Source organism: Dendrobium catenatum, unplaced genomic scaffold (genome assembly GCF_001605985.2).
Source record: "Dendrobium catenatum unplaced genomic scaffold, ASM160598v2 fragScaff_scaffold_1022, whole genome shotgun sequence".
Classification (NCBI taxonomy): Eukaryota; Viridiplantae; Streptophyta; class Magnoliopsida; order Asparagales; family Orchidaceae; genus Dendrobium; species Dendrobium catenatum.
Window position 1 is genome coordinate 1,877,057 of NW_021319484.1, and position 7,552 is coordinate 1,884,608.

General features: G+C 33.1%; 1 long non-coding RNA gene across 1 annotated transcript; it reads left to right on the forward strand.

The window, feature by feature from the left end:
• The first annotated feature begins 5,868 nt into the window (after positions 1-5,868).
• LOC114580434 lies at positions 5,869-7,212 on the forward strand. The gene is made up of 2 exons (XR_003701827.1): positions 5,869-6,316; positions 6,919-7,212. It is a non-coding gene; the product is annotated as an uncharacterized LOC114580434 (long non-coding RNA).
• Positions 7,213-7,552: the final 340 nt, after the last annotated feature.

A 7,552-nucleotide genomic window follows, 5' to 3' on the forward strand; every position in this document is an offset into this window, starting at 1 on the left:
GTTTGCTCGTCTACGCTCGATCCCGAATCCAGAGGCTTTCCCCCTTGCCCTTCCGCATTGATTACGACACTCGCATACGGAAGCCGCACGAAGCCACATTGCACGTGAGTAATCTAGTGTGATCTTTGTCCAGGTCTTGAAATTCGAACACGCTCAACACCTTCCCCCTGGAGATCTGATCTAAACCTTCCGCTTGCGTCAGCGCTTGCGCAAGCGTTTAAGTAAATCCACACTATTAGCCCTGCTTCTTGAAATGTAAGGAGGAAAAAAAAAGAGAGGATGTATTATATAGTATTGTTATTATTATTATTAATATACATATATATTACTGATAATTATTGTTACAACCATTAATAACGAATTACATCGCAATCGTCAAATCAAACACTGCAATCACTGATTTGAGGAGTCGAAGACCATTTCCAGGAACAAACAATGTCCAAAGCCCTTGGCCGTTGAATCCTATGCTGTGTGGGTTTGAAAGTGCAAGTGCTTTCCCTTACCTCCCCTCGCAGGGAGGGGATGTCGGGAGGCTACCAAAATTTTTTCAAAAAAATATTGGACTTAGTCGAATTTTTTTTTTGGAAGATTGGAAAATGTTCAACTGACCGATTTAATTTGAAAATAATTGCAATATTGAATAAATTAAATGACAAAATTTCTAATTAAACCATTTAATTAATAAGATAATTAATCTAAAACTAAATATGTCATTTAGATCAATTAATTAATATTAAAATGAAACCTAAAAATCTAAAACTTTAACTTACTTAAATTAACTAACTAATTTAGAATTTAAAATAAATTTAAATTGTTACCTTAATTAAATTAATTTGAGTAACTAAAAATCTAATCGATAAAAAGAAAATATATGAATCAATTTAAATCTAACATTAATCAACCAATCTAATTTAAAATAAAAATAAACATCTAATTCAAAATAAAATTAACCTATAAGTTCATTAATTTTTACATAAAATTAAACTTTGATTGATTAATTGAGAAATCAAAAGTCAATTAAAAATTTAACTTTAATCAATTTAAAATTTACTTAGGGCTAAAATAAAAAAAATCAGACGCCTTAATTGAAAATAGAAAAATTATTTATATAAGTTTAAATCTCCAACATAATTAATTTAAATAAGAGGAATTAAATAACTAAATTCGAAATAGAAATTTTAATTAAAATTCATATCATTTAATTAAATTTAAACTTATATTAAAAATAAAATCTTTTAAATAAATTGAATAATTGAGCAATCAATTTAATTTAAATAATTAAATAATTTAAATATACATTTAACATATGTAATTTTAAACTAATGAATTGAATATTGAACTTTAATTAAAAATTCATTTATTTAATTAATTAAATTAATTGGTTAATTAAAGCAATTAAATTCAAATAAAATTAAAGAGCATATAATCAATGCTTCCACTAATAGAACTTAAGTATAAGCTAACAAAGCTCTTCAAGCAACGAGCTCTCCTAGCAGCTCTCCAACAAGCTCTCCAAAACTAACTCTCGACACACTCTCTGGCCCCCATAAGTAGCTTCAATTGTAGTTACCCGAGAGCTCTCTAAACTGCTATATGTACAATCTAACTGCAATCAAATAAATATAGTGTTAATAGCATTAATACAAGGTATTAAATATAGCTGGTGATGTTAAACTAGTGCTAGAGAGAACAAAAGTGACATTGAAAAGTAAGCTACTACTTTATGCCATAAACTACCACTATGCGCAAAAGAAAATGCTAACACTAGTGTCAAGCGAGCGAAGTGCGCAAAGCTATGTCATCGCTAACCGAAGCCCTATAGGTCACTTTTAATAGAAGCTGTTAATCCTACAGGTAACGATTTCACTAAATATATATATTAAGTGAAATAATATGCATAAAAAATTTCCCCGACTACTTTCAATGAAAGCTATAAGTTCGGTTTTTAAGGGAAAATATTTAGGTAATACCATAATTATAGACCCCCTTAATGGGCATCATAGTCTATAGGACTGTTGTAAGACCCCCTTAATGAGCATAGAAGGCATGCGTATTCGGGTATTGAGGCGAGGCGTAAGCCTTAAGGCGTTTTGAGGCGTAAGCCTCAAAATCAAAAGATTGCGTAAACATAAAATGATAAATTTTTTATATACTAATGAGTGAATAATATAAAACTTTAAAAAGCATAAGATATGAAGTGAAATCAAAATATCCCAATAGTAAGACAACTTGAAATATAGTTCAACTCAAAATTATATTTTTCCCAAATCCCAGTATTCTTTTCATTAACATATAATTCCAATTTCTAAAAATAAATAGCAATGACATGTCACATAAGAACTTATAAGTCATCAGCACTGTCATCACTAAGGGGTTTTTCATTTGAATCATCATTATGATGAACTGCTCTCTCCCCTTCCTCCTCTCCTATAGAGTCAAATGTCGGGCATTTACTTCAAGATTTATGTAAGTTTTAATATATATATAGCGTGAGGCGAGGCGGGCCTCAACCAAGTTGAGGCACAAGCCTCTTAACAAAAACTCGAGGCGTAAGCATCGAGGCTTTTTTTCTTGGAATTGCGCAAAGGCGGGCCTCAAGGTGAGCCTCATATTGCGCAATTTTAAACTTAGCCCTATAGGCTAAGATGTCCAGTGGGTTTTGGATGTTCAAATAAGTCTTATGGCTTCTAAATTTAGAAGTTGCCTGACAATGGGTCATACGACCTAGCCGTATAATCTAAGTGGCCTTATATGACATACACAGTTTCTTTATACAAATAGTATAATAGAAAAGGCGTTATGAAAGCATGTTTTAAAAAGTATGAACTATGAATATGTGAAGTGTATTGGATATTAGTTTAAAGTAAAGTTTGACTATAAAATAACATATAATTTACAATTTCAAGTATGCCAAAAGGGTCCCCATGTATGACACTGTATTATAAGTGGGGCAAAAGGGACCCCAAAGAATTTGATATTTGTATAGCAAATGAGGCAAAAGAGACCCCTAAAGAGGCAAAATGAACCTCTATGTAATTCAATGACGATAATGTCAGGTTTACTTGAGCTCCATTTAATACTTTTATGAAAGTGTAGCCAAATCTTTTAAAGACTAAAATTGATATTCAATATATACTTTAGAGGAAGTAATTGTTAATGCCAAATGTGATTTTATGATGTTTTATAAATAATATCAAATTTGTTTAATTTATGATTTCAATGTTTAGAATCATACAAATTAAATGCTATTTAAATTTGTATAAGTTATTGAGCCTTATAGCTCATCAATTTCTTTTATATTGGTTGTTACAGGAAAAAGAGGGAAAAGGTTGTTGAAGAATAAGTTGCAATGTTATTTTATTTTATATGCTAGTGTTTAGCTCTGTTTGTAAGTCTAAAACTGAGGTATGTAGATAGTTTGTTGGATACTATTTGAGATTTTTATTAGTGGCTCTATAAGTATGTGTTTGCTGAAATTTGGAGCTTTTAGATGCTTCTGTTTTTGTAGTAAATGAAATGTTATTAGATGTTTTATATAAATTTTCAAATACTAAAAAATATCATATAATAGATGTTGAAAAATATTATGTTTATGCATGTGATACGTTACAATACTGTTAAAGGGTATTGTGGGACGTTACATAAGACCCGCTATTCGGGCTACATCCAAGGAATGTCGTAAGACCTGTTACTAGGGCTACTTTCAAATGAAAGCCGTAAGCCCTTACCCAAAATCCAATCATACGTGTAACACCTAAATGGGGTTGTAAGACCCAATTAAAATCTAAACTATGGGTAACTGTTAACTGGAGCCATAAGTCCCTACTCAAACTAAGTAGCTAATATATATCCACTTCAGTTTACTTGGGATCTCTGAGAGTAAGCAACCAATTGCTGCTAATTAGGTTCTCTTGACACTACAATCAACGGTTGCTAGTGTTGGTAGACTGAAACCAACGATATTCCCGGGATGACGGAACCATGAGATCTTGATCGGGTTTACTTTCATCCCACATAATCAGGGTTTAGAACATTCACACACTGTTGCACACACATCTATACTTTTTTCACTAACTAAATATATTTCATCCTTAATCAAAAGTACTCTTCTACGTGTTAGGAGGGGTAATTAACTATGAGGGCTTGTGCTCATTGGAAATAGAACTCATATCTAAATAAACTCTGACACTATCCTCAGGGAAAATCTGGTTAACTTAAAATTCAATTTATCTCAGGGAAAATAGGACCTTAAGGTTGCGTAAGCGAGGTTTGTGCCTGAAGCATCCATGTTGTATTTTTCTAAGCGAACAATAACCAAAACCTTTATGCCTAGAATAATAAGACTTTAAAATGCAGTTGAGTTCATTTTGTTTGCCTTGAAGGCATGGAGGAAGTCTTGTTGTTTCAAATCATCCAATTACACCCCTTTTCTTATTTTAATCAACAAATAGATGTTGCACAATGGGGAATGTCAGATTTTCTTGAGGATGGTTGCTTTGTGAGGCTGGTGCATTTGTAAGAGTTGATGATGATGCTGCTGGCAGTGGCAGTTGGCTATTCGATCGACATATGGCAATCAATGATGTATTGAGATGAACATGAGGACGTGAACAACATGAAATGTCTATTATTAGAAATGCGCCAATGTAATAACATTGTATAATAATTTTACTTATCAAATAAGCATAAAATCCATATTAATCTAATTTTAATAATAATAATTAACTTTGTTCTTGTAGAAAATAAACAAAAATAATCATATAAAAATAGGCATTTTATGTAAATTAATTGTTAAATGCATATTTTAGGCTTTTAGCTGTCCTTCTGAAAAGAAATGCCTTTTTTAGTCTTTTACTTATTGTAAATACTCCATTCCCATGATTGTTATTTCAATTAATCCATGACATGCGTGTCTATTACATTTTTCTTGTTTATTTATTATTTATTTATTAAGACTCATCAATGACAAGTTCGACACATGTGGGGGCGTTCGACATGAGTTAGGTGTGTGTGTTATGTCCTATATTTGTCAGACAGTGCACTTTGATATTATAAAATCTTGGTGCATCATAGTCGATAGTTTTAAAGAGGAGTATGAGAGATCAAATGGTGGGATAGAAGCAATAAAGTTGGCTTGGTAACTATGGTGCAAAATTTCAAAAACTAAGTTATAACCCACGTTTTCAAGCCCTATTCTCTATCAAATAGAACAACCTGAATCAGCTTATTCTGATTTTTGGTATCATCAAAACAGCATCTATATGCAGGTTTCAAACTTTTGTTTTTTATTGAAGGTTTTCTGCTGATGTTTCTTTACGTTGAGCTAAATAAGCTTGATTGAAGGACATTAAAAGCAATGGTTGAATAGCATTGATGGTAAGTGTTGATGATGGAGAAAATTACAAAGGTTTGAAACGTGAAAGGTTGGACGTGGAAAGGAAGTGGCTTGACATACAGTTTTATTGTCGTTTGTCATATATTTATTAGTAGTAAGAGTATAAAAATAGATATGTAGATAGATTTTCTTTTTTAAAGTGTCCCAGATCCTTAATATTAGCAAGCTTGGATTATAAGGGGATCTGATATTCTATAATTATGGGTTTCTGGCATGTATCTGTGCAATTTCATGTTTGAGGCGGCCTTGTATACTTGTTACAAGTGAAGTTGGTTGAATTGAGCTTTAAGGTGACCTTCCCTTGTTTTCTATTGGGTTTTGTATTATCTTTTTAGGGATCGCCCTCATAACCCTATCTGGAGCTGAGTCCGCCTAATAATCTCTCCACCAATGGATGCTACATATCGTTCCTAATTAGTAAGCTCCTGTTGCTTGATGGAATTAAAAGTTTAGATTTGACCAATTTATCTGCTAATATATGCAAATTGCATAACCTAATAAGATTCGTGAAGTTAGGAATCAATAAGTTTTAGAGGAATCAGTTTCTTGATGTTCATGGTTCCTAAATGATGTAGCTTGTATTAATTACAAAAAAATTTCCTGTTTGCATTTTGCTACAATGCAAAGGAGGAAGAGTTCAGTGATTTCAGATCATAGTCAAACTGTTCGTCACTGCACATTTTGTGATCTTTTATTATTATTATTTTTGTTCTGCCAAAACTTGGTCCGACACCAATGAAGAAAGTACTCTTTGATTGATTTTGAAGGCTGGAAGTAATGCAACTTACTAGTTTTACCTACCTTCTTATGGTATGATTCTGTTCTGTTTTGAGTAGGGTCCTTTTCGACTTGTGGCTGAGGAGGGAAAGTCTAATTGTTCATGGGTCAGCCTTGATGATATAACTACCTGCTTGAAACGAGGTATACTTTGTTTTCTCACCATTATCAGTTTTTTCTAAATTTGCATTCAATGTCATACTTGATTATTTTGCTCTTATAATGGCATCTGCTTGAAACCTCATCATCATTAGAATCAAAATCCTTATCCCAACTGCTTGGGGCAAGTTTTATGAATCCTCATTCTTTATTTGTTCTTGACATGTGCTCATGAATTGTTAAACATATTTTGCTTGAATCATTTTGCACATTTCTTGCCCATGTTACTTCTAGCGTAGCCCTTTTCTTTCTATTTCTTTAAAACATCAATGCTATCTGCCATCTTATTGGTATATTTTCTACCTTTCATTATACACATCAAAAGTTAACCTATATTCAACAGATATTACTCCTATCATCTTTCTAATATAAGATTTTCTCAATTTATCCTTGTTATTTTATTTTTTAATTTTTGGGGTTTTTTTCTCATGCCTTATGAACCTAAAGTTAAGTACGTTGAACCAGCCTATCCATTCTTCATTAAGGACTAGATTCCCTATTCCAGCGCGATGTGAATCTAAAATTAAGTTTGCAGGACCGTTGATGCTAAATCTGATGCTTTTCTTTGTTGTTTTCCAATTCTCTAGCATGCAAATGTCTAGGTTAATCAGTCCCATTGATGCGGACATCCAGCCGTCCATGGCTATCCGAGGAGCTGAAGATCAACGACTACCATCGTCCCACGTTATCTTATATTTTATTTGTAATTTTTAAATTTTTATTATAAATTTTCCGTTTTTACCCTCACTAAGAGGGTCGTCCTATGTAAGCCTTAGGGGCATATGTGTATTGTTTTAGTTTCTTAGGCCTATATTTAGAGGCATTTTCTTGTGTAATGGGATGATGAATTGATAATGAAATTTTATTCTACTTGTTTGATCTGTTAGTGAGTTCATGAGAGGAGAAGGATCTCTTTGTGAGTTTTGAGATTTCCAAGATCACTTTGTGAGTTCTTGAGGAAGTGGAAGGATCTCTTTGTGAGTTCCGAGATTCCCAAGATCTCTTGTGAGTTCTTGAGGAAGTGGCACTTGTAGATCTCTTTGTGAGTTCTATTGGAGGTGTTGCTCGAGGTGTGTAGCTCCGGATTTTCTTTTTCCTAAACCCAATTGATTTCTTCTCTTCCTAACCAAACTCGCTTCCTCCCAAGTCCCCTCCACCGGCCCCAATAAGTCCACCACCAGCCACCCCAGGCCAATCCCGCCACCGGCGGCTCCGCCGGCC